Source organism: Amia ocellicauda, unplaced genomic scaffold (genome assembly GCF_036373705.1).
Source record: "Amia ocellicauda isolate fAmiCal2 unplaced genomic scaffold, fAmiCal2.hap1 HAP1_SCAFFOLD_181, whole genome shotgun sequence".
Taxonomy (NCBI): Eukaryota; Metazoa; Chordata; class Actinopteri; order Amiiformes; family Amiidae; genus Amia; species Amia ocellicauda.
Genome location: NW_027102744.1, coordinates 4764 through 29779, shown reverse-complemented (window position 1 = coordinate 29779; position 25016 = coordinate 4764). Strand labels below are relative to the sequence as shown.

The window sequence follows — 25016 nt, the reverse complement described above, 5'->3', positions numbered from 1 at the left end:
CGATAGGATCTTTCTCGGCACCTAAACGTAAATGAGACTGATATATATATAACGAGAAGTTACCTGACATAAATACTAACCTGCGTAGTTATTTAATGTCTGACTAACAATACTAACGAGAGACTCACCTTCGTCTTACTAACCGGTATTGTAGTTAATGTGTTTATAACCTTTTTTGTTTAACGATTTGTGTGTTAGAGCATCAGACTTTTAATCTGAGGGTCCAGGGTTCGAGTCCCTGTTCGGGCGCCTTGTTGACCGAGGGCCATGATGGTGAAAAGCCTGGATGGCCTTCCAGGTGACAATGAAATATGCAGTTGCGTCTAGGCAAGGTGTCTAGTCCTCTTTGCTTCTTTCGGCAAATATCCAGCCTGGGCAAGTGTTGTCTTCCAGAGGCAAGTCAAGCCAGGAACTCTGAGAGATGTTTTTGCTGTTGACGACGTGTCACTTTAGAACAGCACAACATGCATCTCTACTTGACTTGGCACAATCTGTGAGGGTTGGGCCAACACAACGTGTCCACACATTTGCAGGCGTCTTGAAATACTTGGAATGACCTGTGGCCCCATGCCATGCAGAAGTCCACAGCTATGCGTGTCAGCATGCTCTGCTCTTTATCCCCAATGTGCCACTTGTAAGAACTGTGTAAAAAGCGACAGAGAACGTGATCAGCAAAGAAACACAATTCTCCTGAGAACGACAATCATCGTGCCGATCGTAATCTCAGTGCATACCTGGATGCCCAACAAGCCAAGCCAGTGGTTCCCAAGCGTTGTAATGCCACGGCACACTTTGCTGAGACCAAAAACCTTCGCGGCGCACCAACATGAAAAAAAAAAAAGGATTTACTAGGTATTGTCTCACCTGAATGGCAACAGGCTGCTAAAACTATTATCACACGCACATTGCATGTTAAAGTATGTCAGTAAGGGAGTAATTAAAAGGGCAAATGTGTGAAGTGCAAGGAGTGGACCTTAGTGGTTAGGTAAAAAAGTACACAGACAAACTAAATAATCCCTTGATACAAATCATTTATTTAGTGCAGACAGACCAAGACCAGCCACAATAAACTATTCGCAGTAAATATAAATTCACAGCAAAATAGGTTCAGTTCACAATATCCTATAACAAGCTGCACAAAGGCAGCGCTAGCAGTGGAAAGAACGAAGAACTGCAGGAGAAACGCCGGGGCTATTTAGAGCCCGATTATTCAACACAGAGGGGGAAAACCAAGGCCAAATGAGACTTAGAGGAACAGGAGACATCCAACAACAGTATAAAGATAAAAAGGAATTCACCACATGTCCCTTTAATCAATTGCCTTGCAGTTCCACTGTGTAGCGTTATGTTGGGTTTATTTTGATAAGAGCATTCGGGCTCTGAGCTGAAGCACTGATCTAAAGAAGACCTCTCCACCCCCAAAGTTATCAGATTTCCTTTGCTCATCAGCTTGGAACTGGTTTGCATCAAAGTGACAGTTTTGGGGAGGATGGCACCGAGAAGAGGCCAAATAGGTTGAATCCTGCTATGAGATGTCTGGAGAAAGGGGCCTGTAGGTGATAAAAACTCTTTGAAGTGGACGAGAGCCGAAAACCCGACATAGAGCTACGAACCCGGGCCAACCGGCATTTCCAAAAGATGGCATGGATTGACATCAGTCATAAATCAAGCCCCCCTCCATTAGGACACTGGGGGCTGAAACCGAAATCCAATCTCAAGAACTCAAGAACCAATCACCTATTGATCTGACAGACTATAAGGAACAGTGCACAGTCTCTCTCTCTCTCTCTCTCTCTCTCTCTCTCTCTCTCTCTCTCTCTCTCTCTCTCTCTCTCTCTCTCTCTCTCTCTCTCGCTCTATTTCTCTCTCACCTGAACCAGTAACTCGCTGCCACAGCTCAACCTGTAGCTCTGTTGCCCGAACCGGAACCAGAAACCAACCAAGTCTTTGCCGGCAACAGAAGAGTTAAACTGGGAGAAGGAGATTGAGCCGTACGAAGAATTCTATTAAAGGACTTTATTAAATAAAGAACTTTACAGACTGCGCATGCCCGCCTGTGCCCACCTGATCAGTGGAGTTTTACAGCTGGACAATTGAGTAAGTCGAATGTATATGAAAGTGTTCAGTCATTTAAATAGCTATTTGAGTCTTAAGAAACTTGACCCTTGGAACGAACAGGGCTCTGCTTTCCTCAAAGACTTTGTCTTCAAGTAACTACGGTGGAACCCTGCTTACAAAGAAGATTTTGTGCACAACCTTGGAGCCTTCAAACCAGTGGAAAATCTGTTTGGAAAAGACTCTAATTTCGCGAAACCCCAATTTCCAGGTGCATCGACTGAGTGGAAGTTCTTGGACAAAGCCGAACCGCACTGCCTTTGTTCCAAACCACACGGACCATGTGCCGTGTGCTGTGATCTGAGCCCGAAGACAGAGAGGCCTCTCTGCGACGAAGTTCAGATAAGTTTAACAGTTTGGAGTTCATGATTCATGACATTTGAGAAATCAATTAGAAATGTTATTCTGTGATTCAAAACTCTAGAATGTGTAATATCATTTCGTTTTCTTAAATATAAATGTGTGTTGCATTAAACTGTTTTGTTGATAATTTTAGAAATAAAATCTGTCAACCCCGAGAAATATCTTCTCATTCCTGTTTAACTGTTTAGTCTGAAATTGACACAAGTCAATAGACGTTAGATTATTGGTGGCCCTGCCTATCCTTGATCATTGAATAATAATCAGTTAAGGGAAATTGTGGTAACAAGTAACGATAGGATCTTTCTCGGCACCTAAACGTAAATGAGACAGATATATATATAACGAGAAGTTACCTGACATAAATACTAACCTGCGTAGTTATTTAATGTCTGACTAACAATACTAACGAGAGACTCACCTTCGTCTTACTAACCGGTATTGTAGTTAATGTGTTTATAACCTTTTTTGTTTAACGATTTGTGTGTAATCATATGCGATCCCATGGTCTTTGATTTGGTCACGGAAGTGATTTGTCTTTGATTTGTTGATCTAGAGTTGAATTTTGATTAGCTTTTCCCTTTTGTATAATTAGTGTAGTGCTACATTTAGTCTTTGTTTTTGAATAAATTTAACAATTTATATCTTTGGAATTGGTGTCTGTGTCCAATTATTACAGAAATTGAGTTCTACAAGATTCCAGGATTCGTGATAAGGTGATACTATAAATTCACTTCTTAAATTGAAATTTTTAAGTGTACCTTACGATACAACTGATAGCACTGCAACTCAGTGTAGGTGTGCGTTCAGTCCGGCAAACACAACATTTCAGTTATGAAACGCTTTCTACAGGTGATGTATAAATGTAATATTTTCACACATTTGAATAAGTTTGATTTGATACAAGATTTATGAAGTTGACCAAACAAAATGACATAATATTTTTCAGGGGATAAAAATCTCACGACACAATTGGGTAGTCCTCACGGCACACGGGTTGAAAACCACTGAGCCAAGCCACGGTGCTTCTTGGCTTTGCACGGCCACTGAGACTGCCAGGGGAAGACGGTGAGAAGCTTCCCTTTGATAGCTCAGCTGGTGGAGCGGAGGACTGGAGGTTTCAGGCTGCGGGCATCCTTAGGTCGCTGGTTCAATTCCGGCTCGAAGGAAGGCGTGATTATGGTTTGACATCGGTTTTGGACGAGCTCCCAAATGTCAAGCCATTGGAATTGCATGAGGACAAGGAGAAAACACCGGAAATTTGGATTTGCTGTGGAGAACTCGCATTGCCCAAACATCTCATATGCATGTGACCCTTTTCACCCTGAGCCCAGTTTTCTAAACCGGCCAGAAAGCGGTCTGGAACAATCATGAAGCCAACACATTGTGAAGCACTTCACTGAAGCTCGGGTAGCTCAGCCAGGAGGGCATCAGACTTTTAATCTGAGGGTCCAGGGTTTGAGTCCCTGTTCGGGCGCCTTGTTGACTGAGGGCCATGATGGTGAAAAGCCTGGATGGCCTTCCAGGTGACAATGAAATATGCAGTTGCGTCTAGGCGAGGTGTCTAGTCCTCTTTGCTTCTTTCGGCAAATATCCAGCCTGGGCAAGTGTTGTCTTCCAGAGGCAAGTCAAGCCAGGAACTCTGAGAGATGTTTTTGCCGTTGACGACGTGTCACTTTAGAACAGCACAACATGCATCTCTACTTGACTTGGCACAATCTGTGAGGGTTGGGCCAACACAACGTGTCCACACATTTGCAGGCGTCTTGAAATACTTGGAATGACCTGTGGCCCCATGCCATGCAGAAGTCCACAGCTATGCGTGTCAGCATGCTCTGCTCCTCATCCCCAATGTGCCACTTGTAAGAACTGTGTAAAAAGCGACAGAGAACGTGATCAGCAAAGAAACACAATTCTCCTGAGAACGACAATCATCGTGCCGATCGTAATCTCAGTGCATACCTGGATGCCCAACAAGCCAAGCCAGTGGTTCCCAAGCGTTGTAATGCCACGGCACACTTTGCTGAGACCAAAAACCTTCGCGGCGCACCAACATGAAAAAAAAAAAAAAGGATTTACTAGGTATTGTCTCACCTGAATGGCAACAGGCTGCTAAAACTATTATCACACGCACATTGCATGTTAAAGTATGTCAGTAAGGGAGTAATTAAAAGGGCAAATGTGTGAAGTGCAAGGAGTGGCCCTTAGTGGTTAAGTAAAAAAGTACACAGACAAACTAAATAATCCCTTGATACAAATCATTTATTTAGTGCAGACAGACCAAGACCAGCCACAATAAACTATTCGCAGTAAATATAAATTCACAGCAAAATAGGTTCAGTTCACAATATCCTATAACAAGCTGCACAAAGGCAGCGCTAGCAGTGGAAAGAACGAAGAACTGCAGGAGAAACGCCGGGGCTATTTAGAGCCCGATTATTCAACACAGAGGGGGAAAACCAAGGCCAAATGAGACTTAGAGGAACAGGAGACATCCAACAACAGTATAAAGATAAAAAGGAATTCACCACATGTCCCTTTAATCAATTGCCTTGCAGTTCCACTGTGTAGCGTTATGTTGGGTGTATTTTGATAAGAGCATTCGGGCTCTGAGCTGAAGCACTGATCTAAAGAAGACCTCTCCACCCCCAAAGTTATCAGATTTCCTTTGCTCATCAGCTTGGAACTGGTTTGCATCAAAGTGACAGTTTTGGGGAGGATGGCACCGAGAAGAGGCCAAATAGGTTGAATCCTGCTATGAGATGTCTGGAGAAAGGGGCCTGTAGGTGATAAAAACTCTTTGAAGTGGACGAGAGCCGAAATCCCGACATAGAGCTACGAACCCGGGCCAACCGGCATGTCCAAAAGATGGCATGGATTGACATCAGTCATAAATCAAGCCCCCCTCCATTAGGACACTGGGGGCTGAAACCGAAATCCAATCTCAAGAACTCAAGAACCAATCACCTATTGATCTGACAGACTATAAGGAACAGTGCACAGTCTCTCTCTCTCTCTCTCTCTCTTTCTCTCTCACCTGAACCAGTAACTCATTGCCACAGCTCAACCTGTAGCTCTGTTGCCCGAACCGGAACCAGAAACCAACCAAGTCTTTGCCGGCAACAGAAGAGTTAAACTGGGAGAAGGAGATTGAGCCGTACGAAGAATTCTATTAAAGGACTTTATTAAATAAAGAACTTTACAGACTGCGCATGCCCGCCTGTGCCCACCTGATCAGTGGAGTTTTACAGCTGGACAATTGAGTAAGTCGAATGTATATGAAAGTGTTCAGTCATTTAAATAGCTATTTGAGTCTTAAGAAACTTGACCCTTGGAACGAACAGGGCCCTGCTTTCCTCAAAGACTTTGTCTTCAAGTAACTACGGTGGAACCCTGCTTACAAAGAAGATTTTGTGCACAACCTTGGAGCCTTCAAACCAGTGGAAAATCTGTTTGGAAAAGACTCTAATTTCACGAAACCCCAATTTCCAGGTGCATCGACTGAGTGGAAGTTCTCGGACAAAGCCGAACCGCACTGCCTTTGTTCCAAACCACACGGACCATGTGCCGTGTGCTGTGATCTGAGCCCGAAGACAGAGAGGCCTCTCTGCGACGAAGTTCAGATAAGTTTAACAGTTTGGAGTTCATGATTCATGACATTTGAGAAATCAATTAGAAATGTTATTCTGTGATTCAAAACTCTAGAATGTGTAATATCATTTAGTTTTCTTAAATATAAATGTGTGTTGCATTAAACTGTTTTGTTGATAATTTTAGAAATAAAATCTGTCAACCCCGAGAAATATCTTCTCATTACTGTTTAACTGTTTAGTCTGAAATTGACACAAGTCAATAGACGTTAGATTATTGGTGGCCCTGCCTATCCTTGATCATTGAATAATAATCAGTTAAGGGAAATTGTGGTAACAAGTAATGATAGGATCTTTCTCGGCACCTAAACGTAAATGAGACTGATATATATATAACGAGAAGTTACCTGACATAAATACTAACCTGCGTAGTTATTTAATGTCTGACTAACAATACTAACGAGAGACTCACCTTCGTCTTACTAACCGGTATTGTAGTTAATGTGTTTATAACCTTTTTTGTTTAACGATTTGTGTGTTATCATATGCGATCCCATGGTCTTTGATTTGGTCACGGAAGTGATTTGTCTTTGATTTGTTGATCTAGAGTTGAATTTTAATTAGCTTTTCCCTTTTGTATAATTAGTGTAGTGCTACATTTAGTCTTTGGTTTTGAATAAATTTAACAATTTATATCTTTGGAATTGGTGTCTGTGTCCAATTATTACAGAAATTGAGTTCTACAAGATTCCAGGATTCGTGATAAGGTGATACTATAAATTCACTTCTTAAATTGAAATTTATAAGTGTACCTTACGATACAACTGATAGCACTGCAACTCAGTGTAGGTGTGCGTTCAGTCCGGCAAACACAACATTTCAGTTATGAAACGCTTTCTACAGGTGATGTATAAATGTAATATTTTCACACATTTGAATAAGTTTGATTTGATACAAGATTTATGAAGTTGACCAAACAAAATGACATAATATTTTTCAGGGGATAAAAATCTCACGACACAATTGGGTAGTCCTCACGGCACACGGGTTGAAAACCACTGAGCCAAGCCACGGTGCTTCTTGGCTTTGCACGGCCACTGAGACTGCCAGGGGAAGACGGTGAGAAGCTTCCCTTCGATAGCTCAGTTGGTATAGCGGAGGACTGTAGGTTTCAGGCAGCGGGCATCCTTAGGTCGCTGGTTCAATTCCGGCTCGAAGGAAGGCGTGATTATGGTTTGACATCGGTTTTGGACGAGCTCCCAAATGTCAAGCCATTGGAATTGCATGAGGACAAGGAGAAAACACCGGAAATTTGGATTTGCTGTGGAGAACTCGCATTGCCCAAACATCTCATATGCATGTGACCCTTTTCACCCTGAGCCCAGTTTTCTAAACCGGCCAGAAAGCGGTCTGGAACAATCATGAAGCACTTCACTGAAGCCCGGGTAGCTCAGCCGGTAGAGCATCAGACTTTTAATCTGAGGGTCCAGGGTTCGAGTCTCTGTTCGGGCGCCTTGTTGACCGAGGGCCATGATGGTGAAAAGCCTGGATGGCCTTACAGGTGACAATGAAATATGCAGTTGCGTCTAGGCAAGGTGTCTAGTCCTCTTTGCTTCTTTCGGCAAATATCCAGCCTGGGCAAGTGTTGTCTTCCAGAGGCAAGTCAAGCCAGGAACTCTGAGAGGTGTTTTTGCCGTTGACGACGTGTCACTTTAGAACAGCACAACATGCATCTCTACTTGACTTGGCACAATCTGTGAGGGTTGGGCCAACACAACGTGTCCACACATTTGCAGTCGTCTTGAAATACTTGGAATGACCTGTGGCCCCATGCCATGCAGAAGTCCACAGCTATGCATGTCAGCATGCTCTGCTCCTCATCCCCAATGTGCCACTTGTAAGAACTGTGTAAAAAGCGACAGAGAACGTGATCAGCAAAGAAACACAATTCTCCTGAGAACGACAATCATCGTGCCGATCGTAATCTCAGTGCATACCTGGATGCCCAACAAGCCAAGCCAGTGGTTCCCAAGCGTTGTAATGCCACGGCACACTTTGCTGAGACCAAAAACCTTCGCGGCGCACCAACATGAAAAAATAAATAAAAGGATTTACTAGTTATTGTCTCACCTGAATGGCAACAGGCTGCTAAAACTATTATCACACGCACATTGCATGTTAATGTATGTCAGTAAGGGAGTAATTAAAAGGGCAAATGTGTGAAGTGCAAGGAGTGGCCTTTAGTGGTTAGGTAAAAAAGTACACAGACAAACTAAATAATCCCTTGATACAAATCATTTATTTAGTGCAGACAGACCAAGACCAGCCACAATAAACTATTCGCAGTAAATATAAATTCACAGCAAAATAGGTTCAGTTCAAAATATCCTATAACAAGCTGTATGTAACGAAGTGGTTAAACGTTACAAAGGGCATTACAATTGTTGAAAAACAATAGCACACGGATCAAACATGCTATCCCCGCCATTTTATTCGATTTGATTAGACGTTTCGCGACCGAAATGTTTTGTGTGCGGACTGAACGCACACCTGAGCCGAGCACGATCACAATACATATTCACAATTAATCTAAGCAGTATCATATTGTAACCGTTTCGGTCTGTTATCAACCCTTCCGGATCCAAAACCAGGAGTCAGACACCCTTTTCGGTGGACACGCTGTTGACTTCTCACAAGCACCATCCGCCTTCACAGAGGCAGCGCTAGCAGTGGAAAGAACAAAAACGGAGGGAAAATTCGCTTGCGCCGAACGGGGTCGAGAGATCCGCTGTGACGCAGGAGTGCGAGAGGACTCGACACCACCGAGCACGGGCGCGAGAGGGAGAGATACCCACGGTGTGAGAAACCGCCCGCGACGCAAGCACCAGATGCCCGCAAGGACAATGGGAACCGGCGCGCTACCGAGAAACTGACCAAGATATGGAACGCTTCACGAATTTGCGTGTCATCCTTGCACAGGGGCCATGCAAATCTTCTCTGTATCGTTCCAGTTTTATTATACGTATTGCCGTCGCGAACACAAGGGCTGGGTTAGAGAGCACCCGCCTTTGTACCCAGGTGGGCCGGGGGAGCGAGGCGACTCGCTGTTTGGGGCCGGGAAGCCTGTCCCACTCCCTGCTCGTTGGCGGTGAGGCCGGGGGCCTTCCCTGGAGAGACTCTAGCGCCTCTCTTTCACCAAACGTCCGTACCACCATGGCAGACAGGGACACTTCACCCCATCCCCATGCCGGGCAGAGGCATGCTGGGGGAATGTGCAAATCCGGAGAGGTAATCAATCAACCGTAATCCCAAGTGTCATTGGAAAACGGAGCAGAAATCCACTACAATCCCCGATACGCCGAAGTAGTGGGCAGAGATGCTTCCCCCCTGCCAGCCGCCAGGCGGAGCGGCCGGGGCTGCGCTGGTGAGGTGAGGTGTATCGTATCGTATCGTATCGTATCTTGATGTTCCCTTACAGCCCCCCTCCCCTGAGCCATTAACGATGACTCCATACCTGGTCTGCAATGATTAGCTCACAATGTGGGCTGCAGGACGTGCGTGACCTGTAGATTTCTCCACTGCACCTGTGTAACGTCTTGAACACGTCATTGGTACTAAGCCTTGGTGGGTAATTTGATTCTGAATTGCACCATTATAAAAATCTCTTGTGCCTTGGCAAGTCGCACAGGAAGAGGGCGTCTGCTAAGAAAGAAGTAGTGAGAAATGACAATCGGTCGCCTGCCCCGTTTAGCTTCCGAGATCTGACGAGATCGGGCGCGTTCAGGATGGTGTGGCCAAAAGCAGAGAGGCCTGGCTGCATGATGTCGCTTAAAGGCTGGTGGGTATTGACGGAACTTCCAGCAAAAAAAAAAAAATAAAAAAAAAAAATGGAGGGAACAATATCAGTGCAGCAAAGGGTGTTGTAAGTAGCGGGGTACGTGTAAAATTCTTCAATTATATCTCCTCCAGACAGAAAGAGAGTATTAAGAGCTACGATGAAGTTACCCAAGTGACGTAAAAAGCTTGCAGCACCTGGTATTTCCAGGAGGTCTCCCATCCAAGTACTGACCAGGCCCTGACCCGTTTAAGTTCCGAGATCTGACGAGACGGGGTGCGTCCAGGACGGTGTAGCCGCAAGCCGAGAGGCCTGGCTGCATGATGTCTCTTTAAGGCAGACGGGTGTTGACGGAACTTCCAGCAAATAAAAAAAGAAAAATGGAGGGAAAAATATCAGTTCAGCAAAGGGTGTTGAAAGTAGCCGGGTACGTGTACATTTCTTCAATTATATCTCCTCCAGACAGAAAGAGAGAATTAAGAGCTACAATGAAGTTACCCAGGAGACATAAAAAGCTTGCAGCACCTGGTATTTCCAGGAGGTCACCCATCCAAGTACTGACCAGGCCCTGCCCCGTTTAGCTTCCGAGATCTGACAAGATCGGTAGCGTTCAGGACGGTGAGGCCGCAAGCCGAGACGCCTGGCTGCATGATGTCTCTTAAAGGCTGGCGGGTATTGACGGAACTTCCAGCAAAAAAAAAAAAAAAAAAAAGAAAAATGGATGGAAAAATATCAGTGCAGCAAAGGGTGTTGAAAGAAGCCGGGTACGTGTACAATTCTTCAATTATATCTCCTCCAGACAGAAAGAGAGAATTAAGAGCTACAATGAAGTTACCCAGGAGACGTAAAAAGCTTGCAGTACCTGGTATTTCCAGGAGGTCTCCCATGCAAGTACTGATCAGGCCCTGCCCCGTTTAGCTTCCGAGATCTGATGAGATCGGGCGTGTTCAGGACGGTGAGGCCGCAAGCCAAGAGGCCAGGCTGCATGATGTCTCTTAATGGCTGGCGGGTATTGACGTAACTTCCAGCAAAAAAAAAAAAAAAATGAAAAATGGAGGGAAAAATATCAGTGCAGCAAAGGGTGTTGACAGTAGCCGGGTACGTGTACAATTCTTCAATTATATCTCCTCCTGACAGAAAGAGAGAATTAAGAACTACGATGAAGTAACCCAGGAGACGTAAAAAGTTTGCAGTACCTGGTATTTCCAGGAGGTCACCCATCCAAATACTGACCAGGCCCTGCCACGATTTGCTTCCAAGATCTCACAAGATTGGGCGCGTTCAGGACAGTGTGGCCGCAAGCAAAGAGGCCTGGCTGCATGATGTCTCTTAAAGGCTGGCGGGTATTGACGGAACTTCCAGCAAAAAAAAATAAAAATAAAGAAAAATGGAGGGAAAAATATCAGTGCAGCAAAGGCTGTTGATAGTAGCCGGGTACGTGTACAATTCCTAAATTATAACACCTCCAGACAGAAAGAGAGTATTAAGAGCTACGATGAAGTTTCCCAGGAGACGTAAAAAGCTGGCAGCACCTGGTATTTCCAGGAGATCACCCATCAAAGTACTGACCAGGCCCTGCCCCGTTTAGCTTCCGAGATCTGTCGAGATCGGGCGCGTTCAGGACGGTGTGGACGCAAGCCAAGAGGGCTGGCTGCATGATATCTCTTAAAGGCTGGCGGGTATTGACGGAACTTCCAGCAAAAAAAAAAAGAAAAATAGAGGGAAAAATACCAGTGCAGCAAAGGGTGTTGAAAGTAGCCGGGTACGTGTACAATTCTTCAATTATATCTTCTCCAGACAGAAAGAGAGTATTAAGAGCTACGATGAAGTTTCCCAGGAGACGTAAAAGCTTGCAGCACCAGGTATTTCCAGGAGGTCTCACATTCAAGTACTGACCAGGTCCTGCCCCGTTTAGCTTCCGAGATCTGACGAGATCGGTCGCGTTCAGGATGGTGTGGCCGCAAGCCAAGATGCCTGGCTGCATGATGTCTCTTAAAGGCTGGCGGGTATTGACGGAACTTCCAGCAAAAAAAAAAAGAAAAATAGAGGGAAAAATACCAGTGCAGCAAAGGGTGTTGAAAGTAGCCGGGTACGTGTACAATTCTTCAATTATATCTTCTCCAGACAGAAAGAGAGTATTAAGAGCTACGATGAAGTTCCCCAGGAGACGTAAAAAGCTGGCAGCACCTGGTATTTCCTGGAGATCTCCCATCCAAGTACTGACCAGGTCCTGCCCCGTTTAGTTTCCGAGATCTGACGAGATCGGGCGCGTTCAGGACTGTGTGTCCGCAAGCCGAGAGGCCTGGTTGCATGATGTCTCTTAAAGGCTGGCGGATATTGACGGAACTTCCAGAAAAAAGAAAAAAGAAAAAGAATAATGGAGGAAAAAATATCAGTGCAGCAAAGGGTGTTGAAAGTAGCCGGGTACGTGTACATTTCATCAATTATATCTCCTCCAGACAGAAAGAGAGTATTAAGATCTACGATGAAGTTACCCAGGAGACGTAAAAAGCTTGCAGTACCTGGTATTTCCAGGAGGTCTCCCATCCAAGTACTGATCAGGCGCTGCTCCATTTAGCTTCCGAGATCTGATGAAATCGGGCGCGTTCAGAACGGTGTGGCCGCAAGCCAAGAGGCCTGGCTGCATGATGTCTCTTAAAGGCTGGAGGGTATTGACAGAACTTCCAGCAAAAAAAAAAAAAAAAAGAAAAATACACATACCACGTGGGCAATTCTAGAGCGTCCCCTAGAGTACAAACAGTGTATCGTGCCTACAAAAGTTTTCTTGTTACTAACCTTTGGAATCTGGATTTCTGGACAAAGCTCTCCAATAACTATTACAGAACTTAGTTCTTTTCAGTCTAAGATTCCTCTCACGGGGCACCAATTATGTAGCGTAAGGTACACTTATAAATTTCAATTATAGAAGTGTATTTATAGTATCACCTTATCACGAATCCTGGAATCTTGTAGAACTCAATTTCTGTAATAATTTGACGCAGACACCATTTCCAAAGATATAAATTGTCAAATTTATTCAAAACAAAGACTAAATGTAGCACTACACTAATTATACAAAAGGGAAAAACTAATTAAAATTCAACTCTAGATCAACAAATCAAAGACAAATCACTTCCGTGACCAAATCAAAGACCATGGGATCGCATATGATAACACACAAATCGTTAAACAAAAAAGGTTATAAACACATTGACTACAATACCGGTTAGTAAGACGAAGGTGAGTCTCTCGTTAGTATTATTAGTCACACATTAAATAACTACGCAGGTTAGTATTTATGTCAGGTAACTTCTCATTATATATATATATATATATATATATATATATATATATATATATATATATATATCAGTCTCATTTACGTTTAGGTGCCAAGAAAGATCCTATCATTACTTGTTACCACAATTTCCCTTAACTGATTATTATTCAATGATTAAGGATAGGCAGGGCCACCACTAATCTAATGTCTATTAACTTGTGTCAATTTCAGAATAAACAGTAAAACAGGAATGAGAAGATATTTCTCGGCGTTGACAGATTTTATTTCTAAAATTATCAACAAAACAGTTTAATGCAACACACATTTATATTTAAGAAAACTAAATGATATTACACATTCTAGAGTTATGAATCACAGATTAACATTTCTAATTGATTTCTCAAATGTCATGAATCATGAACTCCAAACTGTTAAACTTATGTGAACTTCGTCGCAGATAGGCCTCTCTGGCTTCCGGCTCAGATAACAGCACACGGCACGAGTTCCGTGTGGTTGGAACAAAGGCAGTCCGGTTCGGCTTTGTCCAAGAACTTCCACTCAGTCGATGCACCTGGAAGTTGGGGTTTCGCGAAAGTAGAGTCGTTTCCAAACAGATTTTCCACTGGTTTGAAGGCTCCAAGGTTGTGCACAAAATCTTCTTTGTAAGCTGGGGTTCCACCGTAGTTACTTGAAGATGAAGTCTTTGAGGAAAGCAGGGCCCTGTTTGTTCCAAGGGTCAAGTTTCTTAAGACTCAAATAGCTATTTAAATGACTGACACTTTCGTATTCAGTCGACTTAGTCAATTGTCCAGCTGTAAAACTCCACTGATCAGGTGGGCACAGGCGGGCAGTGCAGTCTGTAAAGTTCTTTATTTAATAAAGTCCTTTAAAAGAATTCTTCGTACGGCTCAATCTCCTTCTCCCAGTTTAACTCTTCTGTTGCCGGCAAAGACTTGGTTGGTTTCTGATTCCGGTTCTGGCAACAGAGCTACAGGTTATGCTGTGGCAGCGAGTTACTGGTTCAGGTGAGAGAGAGAGAGAAAGAAAGGCCGTGTTTGTCCTTTATAGTCTGTCAGATCAATAGGTGATTGGTTCCTGAGTTCTTGAGATTGGATTTCGGTTTCAGCCCCCAGTGTCCTATTGGAGGGGGGCTTGATTTATGACTGATGTCAATCCATGCCATCTTTTGGAAATGCCGGTTGGCCTGGGTTCGTAGCTCTATGTCGGGATTTCAGCTCTCATCCACTTCAAAGAGTTTTTATCACCAACAGGCCCCTTTCTCCAGACATCTCATAGCAGAATAACAAACTATTTGGCCTCTTCTCGGTGCCATCCTCCCCAAAACTGTCACTTTGATGCAAACCAGTTCCAAGCTGATGAGCTAAGGAAATCTGATAACTTTGGGGGGGAGAGGTCTTCTTTAGATCCGTGCTTCAGCTCAGAGCCCAAATACTCTTATCCAAATACACCCAACATAACGCTACACACCACATCCCAAAGATGCTCTATTGGGTTGAGATCTGGTGACTGTGGTTGCCAGTTTAGTACAGTGAACTCATTGTCATGTTCAAGAAACCAATTTGAAATGATTCGACCTTTGTGACATGGTGCATTATCCTGCTGGAAGTAGCCATCAGAGGACGGGTACATGGTGGTCATAAAGGGATGGACATGGTCAGAAACAATGGGCCGTGGCATTTAAACGATGCCCGATTGGCACTAAGGGGCCTAAAGTGTGCCAAGAAAACATCCCCCACACCATTACACCACCACCACCAGCCTGCACAGTGGTAACAAGGCATGATGGATCCATGTTCTCATTCTGTATACACCAAATTCTGACTCTGAAATCGAGACTCATCAGACGTATGTATGTATGTATGCATGTCCAATTGCTTTGACAATACAAATGCACTGAATTGAGAGAGAGAGAGAGAGAGAGGTAGTCCAGACCGCTGCAAAATTCCTGCTGAAGTGATCTGGATCACCACACAATGGCCCAAGGACCACTGCAAACTTGGATTTCAATGTATTTGTGTAATGTGTGTTGCAATAGCACCTACCATGTTCCTTTGTGGTGATCTGGTTAATTCTGATCTGGGAAAACCACAATCCTGCAGGTTTAATAAGTCTCTCTACACATCAGTCCCTGAGTACCTTCAACCAATGGTCATTTTGACCAATTAAGCCCAAGATTTGAGTCAATTAAGTTGTCAAGGACTACCCAGTGAAGACGTGAACTCACGACTAGGTCACACTGTGAGCTCACCAGAGCAGACATTACACTGAGCTCACTGTGAGCTCACTTAGTGCTTTTCCAGCGACATGGTGATGGTGCTGGAGCCGGAGCCGCTGCCCTTACTCGGTGGCTAACCCACCTCTATGTTACAAATGTTCCCTAAACACTTATTTTGCAAGATCAATAAAAATCCTTTAGGAAATTTAAACTTTTACTGACACACATAGTTAATAGCAATGTATTATAACTTTACCAAAAATAATAATCTGTATATCTTTAATTGTTTAGACATTATTAAGATATAATGCATCTTTCACATAGGGAACATTTGTAACATGTTAGGAAAAACAAACAAATGATTTGAAAATATTCATAATTACAGCATACAATTTGTCAGGCTTCATAAGAATGGTATTTATAACATACTCTGTAAAAATCAAGCAAATAGCATTTGTGGTTCACAAGAAAATATATATATATATATATATAATCAAAGCTATCAGACTATAGCAGCCGTTGTATGAAGACACATACGATTATACAGCATTATTTGGCAGCTTCGCAAGACCTAATTTTAAACGTTGTTGGTAAGTTAGATAATTAGTGGGGACCCTCTATTTGCAGTTCTTCCCCTCCATAATTGCTAAAATAAAGTTTTACTGACATTTTATTGACCCTACCACTGCATAGGGCATATCTGTAACATGAACGCTACTGAATGGCACATACATTGAAAACTACAGAGAACTGAGACAAATCCACTTTACACTTCATAAATAATCTTAAAACGTTTCCAACCAAGGCAACACCCACTTGAAATACATTAATTCTCATTTTTGGTAAACAAAAAGAGAGATTGTTACATATGTTCCCTATGATGCATCTACAGAGAGAGAGAGACAGACAGACACTAACACTCTCTCTCTCTCTCTCTCTCAGCTGGGAGTGTGTGGGAGGGGTCTGCAGTGAGCGGGAGTGCTGCTGAGAGCTCTGTCCTTTGGCTGCGTTTTTTTGTTGCTTTACTTTTTTCAGTTTGTTTATTTTGTCTTCTGTTTTCAGTGCTTTTCTTATTGTGGGGGAACAGGGGAGGGGAGGGGGGAGTTCCGGTAGTTCTTCCCGGGTCGGGGGGTCGGACCCCCTGAATGCGTCTTTGATAAGAAAAACTGACCCGACGCCATGGAGTCAAGATCGCTCCGGTGCAGTTCTGCCCCCTAGAGCAGTGTGTGTTAGCGGTTGGGGAGGTAGCAGGGTGTGAAAATATCAAGTCTGCTGCCATTGTTATCTTCTTAAAAACCACTGATCTGCTCAATCAGCTAGTGGCTAATGGCACAGTGTTAGACGACACTTTCACCCCGGTGTTGCCGCTCGCTGCTCCTGCCCGGAAGGTAACGCTGTCTAACGTCCCTCTGTTCATCCGCACCGGCTCGGGCAGCTGATGTCCGGCATTAAGAGGGTCCCGCTGGGCTGCAAAGCCCCGCAACTGAAACACGTCGTGTCCTTCCGAAGGCAGCTGTATATGATCCTCAATAACATCAATGAGGATCTTAATGTCTCCGAAGTTGGATCTCTCTTTCTGCCACCACCACGAAGATTGCTCTTTAGTAATGTTGGAAAGTCAAAGACAGCAACCGTCAGGGTTCTTGCATATGACGTATTCGTGCTGCACCTCTCTGCAAGGATCCAGGACAGTTTGTCAATGTAAACTCCAGTGCCTGGGAATATTTCCACCTAAAAGACAATGGTAAATAAAAAACAAGTTTATCCCCAAACTATTCTTATATTATGTTAAGTGGAATACTCAGACATTATCAGTGAGGCTGTGATTTTGTTACAGAAATGTGTTATTAAAGACCACAGTATGTCTCAATTCTAAGTTTATTAATTTACAGACATAATAAAGTCAGTGAATCTGTGACACCCATAATTCAATTACATTCTTATTATCAACTATAACTATGAATATACCTGATAATGTAGCATCATTAGATTGTTTACAACCAATATTTGTTTTCAATATATATATTTTTACCTTGTCTTTGTAATATTGTAGACCAAGAGTGTTACACCTGTTTTGGTGATTCTTTGTCAGATTCAGAACAATTTGCTGTGGGGCTGTCAGAACCACTTGATGGTGACACACTTTTGTCTTCATTGCTGATAAATGTGGCTTTTGTTACAATTTTTTTCAGATTGTCCAAAATTGATTGATAATCATTTCTAGTAATATATTTAATACAAAGTGAAAACAAAACCATCAATGCCTGCAATTATACTTGAGAGACTTGCTCTATGTTATTGGCAAACTGACCTTTTTGTGGGTCATTAACATTAGCTACGAAAAAAATAAAAAAGATAAAATACAACAATTACCAGGTCTAATGTAATGCATATAGTCATTAATGTAGGATTATGAAGTTATGTTGAAAAACTTTATTTAATAATCAGTATTATTAAACTATTAGACAGTGCACATTACGAGTCTGTATTGTGGTTCTAGATTACTTCAGTATGATCAACTATAATACATTACTCTGGAATCTAAATTACTTAAGAATAACATTTATCAAGGTAAGGAATTATTTGCTATAAATAAAAAAACTTACCATCAACCATACGGTTTCGAAGACATTGGTTTTCATTTTTAAGTCTTGTGTTTTCCTTATCGAGCTGCTTAACTTTTTGCTGTAGCTCAACTTCACTGGACTCTTTAAATGTCTGTAGAATGTGATGGGATCTAATTCTTGAAGCTCCATCGGTTTTCTTTCTTATTTTGTGCTGTATTCAGAGAGAAAAAGAGTTTAAAATGAATATATATATATATATATATATATATATATATATATATATATATATATATATATATGAAAATGATTAAAAAAAAACAATCCTGCAATACATTTATTTAATATTTGCAGTAATTATCTCACCGGTAACTGTGGTTCATCAAGGTCACTATCATCTGAAATTTGAAGTTTTTTGTTTGTTTTAGGTACTCTCTTCATTTTAGGAGAGGGCATTTTTGTTAGGTCATTAAGTTTTCTTCTTAGTTCACCTTCTTTTCCTAAAATAAAAATAAAATAAATAAAACCCTGCATTATGTCCACAGATATTTGGGGATTATATTTATTTGTCATAAAAATACTGTGCTTTGACCATACAAATTAAGATGAACAGCCAACACTGAATCAAAACTGAAGTTAAATTATATCTGGTTTAATTTATTTTGTGATTTGGGGGATTTTATTGTAAAGCACAACACACAATAAATCGTTCTTACAAATGCCAGTCAAGTATGACGAGTTTTTAGTGCCCTCACCACCACCTACCATGTTATAAGAGTATGTTAGAAGTACAACACATTAATAACTTAAACATTCATTTCAAATATACTGTGATTGTATATATCAAATAGCATGTAAAGACTTTAATGTTTTTTTTTTTTAAATAAACATTTTTACCAGTCATAATGATCTGCGCTTCATGGACAGGCCATCCACCTTTTGGAGGTTTGTTCATGTCTCTCCACTCTGCTCTGAAGTTTCGAGTCGTCTCTTCGTCATCATCAGCAATGCTGAATAAATCAAAATTGCGAAAGCAAGCAGTGGGAATCACGCTGTAAGAGTCTTTGTCGACCCCGCTTTCCCACTTCACCAACGCGTGCATCACCGCCATACTACCTTCACCTTCTCATCCGTTTTTTCTGCGCGTTTTTCCCCCGACAAGTCACGGCACAAAAAACAGTCCCGCTCTGCATTCTGGTACTTGGCGTTCTTAATAACACCAACAGGGTGTAATCGCATAGACCACTCGAGTATAAAGTACTACATATCCCATCAGTTACAGTTTTTTTTCATCTTCTGAAACTGCAATTTAGCACTTTCAACTGTTTCTTAGTGATTCCTAGAATTACTAACCGGTATTGTAGTCAATGTGTTTATAACCTTTTTTGTTTAACGATTTGTGTGTTATCCTATGTGATCCCATGGTCTTTGATTTGGTCACGGAAGTGATTTGTCTTTGATTTGTTGATCTAGAGTTGAATTTTAATTAGTTTTTCCCTTTTGTATAATTAGTGTAGTGCTACATTTAGTCTTTGTTTTTAAATAAATTTGACAATTTATATCTTTGGAATTGGTGTCTGCGTCCAATTATTACAGAAATTGAGTTCTAAAAGACTCCAGGATTCGTGATAAGGTGATACTATGAATTCACTTCTTTAATTGAAATTTATAAGTGTACCTTACGCTACATATATATATATATGTATGTATGTATGTCCAATTGCTTTGACAATACAAATGAATTGAATTGAGAGAGAGACAGACAGACAGACAGACTGACAAACAGAAAAACAGACAGACACAGATACACACACACACACACACACACACAGAGCCAGCCAGCCAGCCAGCTCAGCGATGACATCACGAGCCTCTCTCAGCTGACTGCTATGACATCACAGAGCATGTACATTCCGTTGCTTGCCGTCTGTCAACCACTCAGTCACTGCCAGCCAGACTGGCTGGCTGGCTGGATGGGGGGGCTGCTTGCTGCTGCTGCGTACCTTAGCAAGCTTATTTGCTTGACCGGCCTTCCTCCTCCGCCCACATGCCCACCTATGCCCGATCTGCTGTTCACCTGGATCACAGCTCCGCCCCAACAAGGCAGAGCCTCCCAAAAATGGTACAAACTCACCCACGATCCCCTCCACGGAAAGCTTTAGCAAAAGGCAAAAGCGTTATACGTAATGAAGAGGAACCCGAGTCCAAGACGCATCCGACCAGCCATACATATTTGTGTGTATTAAAGATCACATTTTCTTACATTTAGTTTTTCTGTACTTTATTACATCTTATTGTGATTTATAAATGTATTGTTTCTTTTCCATATGTATGTATGTATGTATGTGTGTGTGTGTGTGTCTGTCTCTGTGTGAAAGTTAGTGTGTGTGTCTGTACGTGTGTGTGCCTGTCTCTGTGTGAAAGTGAGTGTGTGTGTGTGTATGTCTCTCTGTGAAAGTGTGTGTGTGTGGGGGTGTGACAGTGTGTGTGAGTGTCTGTCTGTCTGTCTGTCTTGTTGTCTGTCATATAACTCGCACATCTGTGAGGGCACCATTTTTGCAGAAGAGATGTACACATTTTGGAGCAACATATGCTGCCATCCAGACCTCATCTTTTCCAGTGACGTCCCTGCATTTTCAAAAAGATCACATTTTATTACATTTTGTTTATCTGTACTTTATTACATCTTATTGTGATTTATACTTGTAATGTTTCTTTTCCATATATATGTATGTACAGTGGGGGAAAAAAGTATTTGATCCCCTGCTGATTTTGTACGTTTGCCCACTGACAAAGAAATGATCAGTCTATAATTTTAATGGTAGGTGTATTTTAGCAGTGAGAGACAGAATAACAACAAGAAAATCCAGAAAAATGCATTTCAAAAAAGTTATAAATTGATTTGCATGTTAATGAGGGAAATAAGTATTTGACCCATTTTCAATGCCCTGGCTTAGGGAAGGAGGTTCTCACCCATGATTTGACGGTACATGGCCCCGTCCATCGTCCCTTTGATGCGGTGCAGTTGTCCTGTCCCCTTAGCAGACAAACAGCCCCAAAGCATAATGTTTCCACCTCCATGTTTGATGGTGGGAATGGTGTTCTTGGGGTCATTCCTCCTCCTCCAAACACGGCGAGTTGAGTTGATGGCAAAGAGCTTGATTTTGGTCTCATCTGAGACCACTTTCACCCAGTTCTCCTCTGAATCATTCAGATGTTCATTGGCAAACTTCAGACGGGCCTGTATATGTGCTTTCTTGAGCAGGGGGACCTTGCGGGCGCTGCAGGATTTCAGTCCTTCATGGCATAGTGTGTTACCAATTGTTTTCTTGGTGACTATGGTCCCAGCTACCTTGAGATCATTAACAAGATCCTCCCATGTAGTTCTGGGCTGATTCCTCACCGTTCTCATGATCATTGAAACTCCACGAGGTGAGATCTTGCATGGAGCCCCAGACTGAGGGAGACTGACAGTTATTTTGTGTTTCTTCCATTTGCGAATAATCGCACCAACTGTTGTCACCTTCTCACCAAGCTGCTTGGTGATGGTCTTGTAGCCCATTCCAGCCTTGTGTAGGTCTACAATCTTGTCCCTGACATCCTTGGACAGCTCTTTGGTCTTGGCCATGGTGGAGAGTTTGGAATCTGATTGATTGATTGCTTCTGTGGACAGGTGTCTTTTATACAGGTAACGAGCTGAGATTAGGAGCACTTCAACAGAGTATGAAAGACACCTGGGAGCCAGAAATCTTGCTGATTGATAGGGGATCAAATACTTATTTCCTTCATTAACATGCAAATCAATTTATAACTTTTTTGAAATGCATTTTTCTGGATTTTTTGGCTGTTATTCTGTCTCTCACTGTTAAAATACACCTACCATTAAAATTATAGACTGATCATTTCTTTGTCAGTGGGCAAACGTACAAAATCAGCAGGGGATCAAATACTTTTTTCCCCCACTGTACATACATATATATGGAAAAGAAACATTACAAGTATAAATCACAATAAGATGTAATAAAGTACAGATAAACAAAATGTAATAAAATGTGATCTTTTTGAAAATGCAGGGACGTCACTGGAAAAGATGAGGTCTGGATGGCAGCATATGTTGCTCCAAAATGTGTACATCTCTTCTGCAAAAATGGTGCCCTCACAGATGTGCGAGTTATATGACAGACAAACAGACAGACAGACAGACAGACACTCACACACACTGTCACACCCCCACACACACACACTTTCACAGAGAGACATACACACACACACACTCACTTTCACACAGAGACAGGCACACACACGTACAGACACACACACTAACTTTCACACAGAGACAGACACACACACACACACACATACATACAGGATAACGCCAAACCACATTCTGCCCAGATTTCAAGCGCATGGTTGCATAGGCAGAGAGTGCGGGTGCTAGCATGGCCTGCCTGCAGTCCTGACCTGTCTCCAAATTGAGAATGTGTGGCGCACTAGTGCAAATTAAGACAACGAAGGCCCTGTGCAGTTGCGCAGCTGAGGAAATGCATAATGGATGAATGGGGGAAAATCCCGCTTGCTAAACTTAACCAAGTGGTGTCTTCAGTGCCCAAGTGCTTAATAAGTGTTATTAAAAGAAAAGGTGATGTTACATAGTGGTAAACAGTCGACTGTCCCAACTTTCTTGGTTTCTTTTCACTGCTAATGAGATGCTGTAGAGTGAGTTAGTTATATTGCTTTCAGGAGCTCTAATCGTATTGATGAGTTCATGCAGCATTTTTAATTGAATTTCAAAAAGAAATCCTTGCTGTCTGGCCTGTGTGTATGAGATGTACTCTGTCAATCTTTGGCTAACAACTGAAACATTGGTAGAACAGAAATGGCAACATAAAAAAGAAAAGTACATTTTAAAAGAGCACATTAAATAGGATGAATATACAGTTTTTTACAATCACTTTGTCACTAATTTCAGAACCTTGATGTCATTTTTCAAAACTCTAGACACAAAACTCAAAACGGTCATCACTTGTAACACAGGCTGTCCAATGTTCAAGACATTGCATTGTGCATTCATATCTTTAAAGAAACCTTGCACTTGCAGACTTGTTGGTTCAAATAACTCATTTATCATGAAATACCATAGTAACATAGTAAAACAGAAGATACCGATAGTTTCACTGTGTAGTTGTTCGTACAATCATTAAATATTGTAGTACAAAATATGTGATACATGTTTCATTATGGTACTACACATAAATACATCACTGTAAAAGGACTAGTAGAGAGAATACTACAGACACAGTGGAATCATTGAACAAAATCTGAAATACAATACAATACAATACAATCAAATCACACCATAGGTTTCTTTGAATCCATGCAACAATAATTAGCTACAAAAAAGAACAAAACTACAGTAAAATGTCAACTGCAGTGTTCCTCACCTGGCTTAGTGTAAAAAGCAAAACAAAGGATTGATTACCGTACTTCTAAATTTCCATCAGCCCTGTGTTCAGGTTCAGGTTCTCACAACCATTTTTCACAAGAGGCATCTTGAAACTGAACATACCTGAACATATTCAGTCATCAGCTGCTTCACTCTGTCTGCATTTCTTTCAAAAGGCACACTATACTCTGTGCTACACATTGGTATGCAGTATACAGTCATTTGACAATTGAGAGTAGCCTAATGTTTTGTGCATGCTGAAGACTTGCCGCTTCTCAGTACGGAAATTTCTGATGATTGAGGCCACAGTTGATCCTGAGTTGATTCTGAGGTTTGATTGAATCATTGTAGCTGCCTCAGTCATGGTCATGCCATGATTTACAACATGCTCTACAACTATTTCTCGGATTTCACTGGACACTATTTGCTGTTGCTGCCGCTGTCTGGTCCGTGGCCTTGTCCTCTACCACGTTCCCCCAACACCTCTCAAATGAGGCCCATGGCTGCCTCTCTGGTGAGCCCTAAGCCCTCCTCTATGACGAGGCCCATGACCACCTCTCAGAAGGGGTGCATGTCCCCTTCCATTCCTTTGACCACCACGTCTTCCTCCTCCCACTGCTTTACCTCTATTGTGACCTGGATGACCTGCCGGCTCCATGTTATCACTGTGTTGCTGGGGTGGATAGCACTCATTTCACTCGATACTCGTACCACAATGTGAAATCAATCATCAATAACCAGTTGGCAGTATTGGAAAAGCAATTACAAGGGCCTGCATACATACAGTAATGTCAAATCTGATGTGGAAGAACAATCATCTTCAACCAGGTTGGAGCGTTAGTTGCAATGCCTTTAATACACGCAGCGTGGAGAGGAACAGTGACTCAAGAAGATCCCAAAGTCACTCTGCCTTCATTTTAACAGTCAGAGCTTTTATACACAAAAATCAAAGAGCTGGTTATAATCAGAAAGTCATTACTATGTTATCTTAAAAGTTAGCTAAGCAGAATTTATATCATTATAGGACAGAGTTCATAGATCAACACATGGATTAGGGAGCAGGCACTTCAATCATACTGTTTGACATTGTCTCCAAGATTCTCATCGTAAATAAAAAACAGAAATCAAACTACCTTCTGGCCTGACCTTCTAGCTTGACCTTATCTTTCTTAAGTATACAAGAAAGAAAAACAGGTATTAGAGAAAGAATTTCCAACTTTCCTTCCACACTGAAAACATGGTGTGGAAAAGTGCTACATGATGATGAATGATGATGAAATATTACATCCATAGATAATGTAGTCCAACTGGTTCATGCTCCTCGGTTATTGGTGTCAATGGATCTCATTATCCTGAAACTTTCATTATCGAAACATGGAATACTCTTCGTCAGTTTCCATAAAACTATGAATTAAGAGTAATGCAACAGTCACTTATCATTTTGAGCAGCTGTATCAATTGATAGTTAGATCTTTGTAATGAAATGAATAGACAGTGATCTCAGATGTAATGTGTGAATTGCATTTTGAAATGGTAATTCTTTGATGTTAAGTTGTGTCATTTTAGTTCAATGAACAAATGATCTGAGGTTGA

The 25016-nt window shown here is 42.0% G+C and overlaps 6 non-coding genes and 8 pseudogenes across 6 annotated transcripts; 4 read left to right on the top strand and 10 right to left on the bottom strand.

Moving 5' to 3' along the window:
* The first annotated feature begins 3555 nt into the window (after positions 1-3555).
* Positions 3556-3644, top strand: trnas-gga (transfer RNA serine (anticodon GGA)). The gene is given in 2 exon segments: positions 3556-3592; positions 3609-3644. It is a non-coding gene; the product is annotated as a tRNA-Ser (tRNA).
* A 235-nt stretch (positions 3645-3879) lies between these two features.
* On the top strand, positions 3880-3952 carry trnak-uuu (transfer RNA lysine (anticodon UUU)). Its single transcript has one exon. It is a non-coding gene; the product is annotated as a tRNA-Lys (tRNA).
* A 3244-nt stretch (positions 3953-7196) lies between these two features.
* On the top strand, positions 7197-7285 carry trnay-gua (transfer RNA tyrosine (anticodon GUA)). Its single transcript is given in 2 exon segments — positions 7197-7233; positions 7250-7285. It is a non-coding gene; the product is annotated as a tRNA-Tyr (tRNA).
* Positions 7286-7504: 219 nt separating this feature from the next.
* On the top strand, positions 7505-7577 carry trnak-uuu (transfer RNA lysine (anticodon UUU)). The gene has a single exon. It is a non-coding gene; the product is annotated as a tRNA-Lys (tRNA).
* Positions 7578-8999: 1422 nt separating this feature from the next.
* LOC136724328 (U6 spliceosomal RNA) lies at positions 9000-9106 on the bottom strand. The gene has a single exon (XR_010807022.1). It is a non-coding gene; the product is annotated as a U6 spliceosomal RNA (small nuclear RNA).
* Positions 9107-10085: 979 nt separating this feature from the next.
* On the bottom strand, positions 10086-10204 carry LOC136724323 (uncharacterized; annotated as a pseudogene).
* A 209-nt stretch (positions 10205-10413) lies between these two features.
* Positions 10414-10532, bottom strand: LOC136724330 (uncharacterized; annotated as a pseudogene).
* A 218-nt stretch (positions 10533-10750) lies between these two features.
* On the bottom strand, positions 10751-10869 carry LOC136724322 (uncharacterized; annotated as a pseudogene).
* Positions 10870-11084: 215 nt separating this feature from the next.
* On the bottom strand, positions 11085-11203 carry LOC136724324 (uncharacterized; annotated as a pseudogene).
* A 217-nt stretch (positions 11204-11420) lies between these two features.
* On the bottom strand, positions 11421-11539 carry LOC136724332 (uncharacterized; annotated as a pseudogene).
* A 208-nt stretch (positions 11540-11747) lies between these two features.
* LOC136724331 (uncharacterized) lies at positions 11748-11866 on the bottom strand (annotated as a pseudogene).
* Positions 11867-12075: 209 nt separating this feature from the next.
* On the bottom strand, positions 12076-12194 carry LOC136724325 (uncharacterized; annotated as a pseudogene).
* Positions 12195-12410: 216 nt separating this feature from the next.
* LOC136724333 (uncharacterized) lies at positions 12411-12529 on the bottom strand (annotated as a pseudogene).
* Positions 12530-20071: 7542 nt separating this feature from the next.
* Positions 20072-20186, bottom strand: LOC136724327 (U5 spliceosomal RNA). The gene has a single exon (XR_010807021.1). It is a non-coding gene; the product is annotated as a U5 spliceosomal RNA (small nuclear RNA).
* Between the last annotated feature and the right edge of the window lie 4830 nt (positions 20187-25016).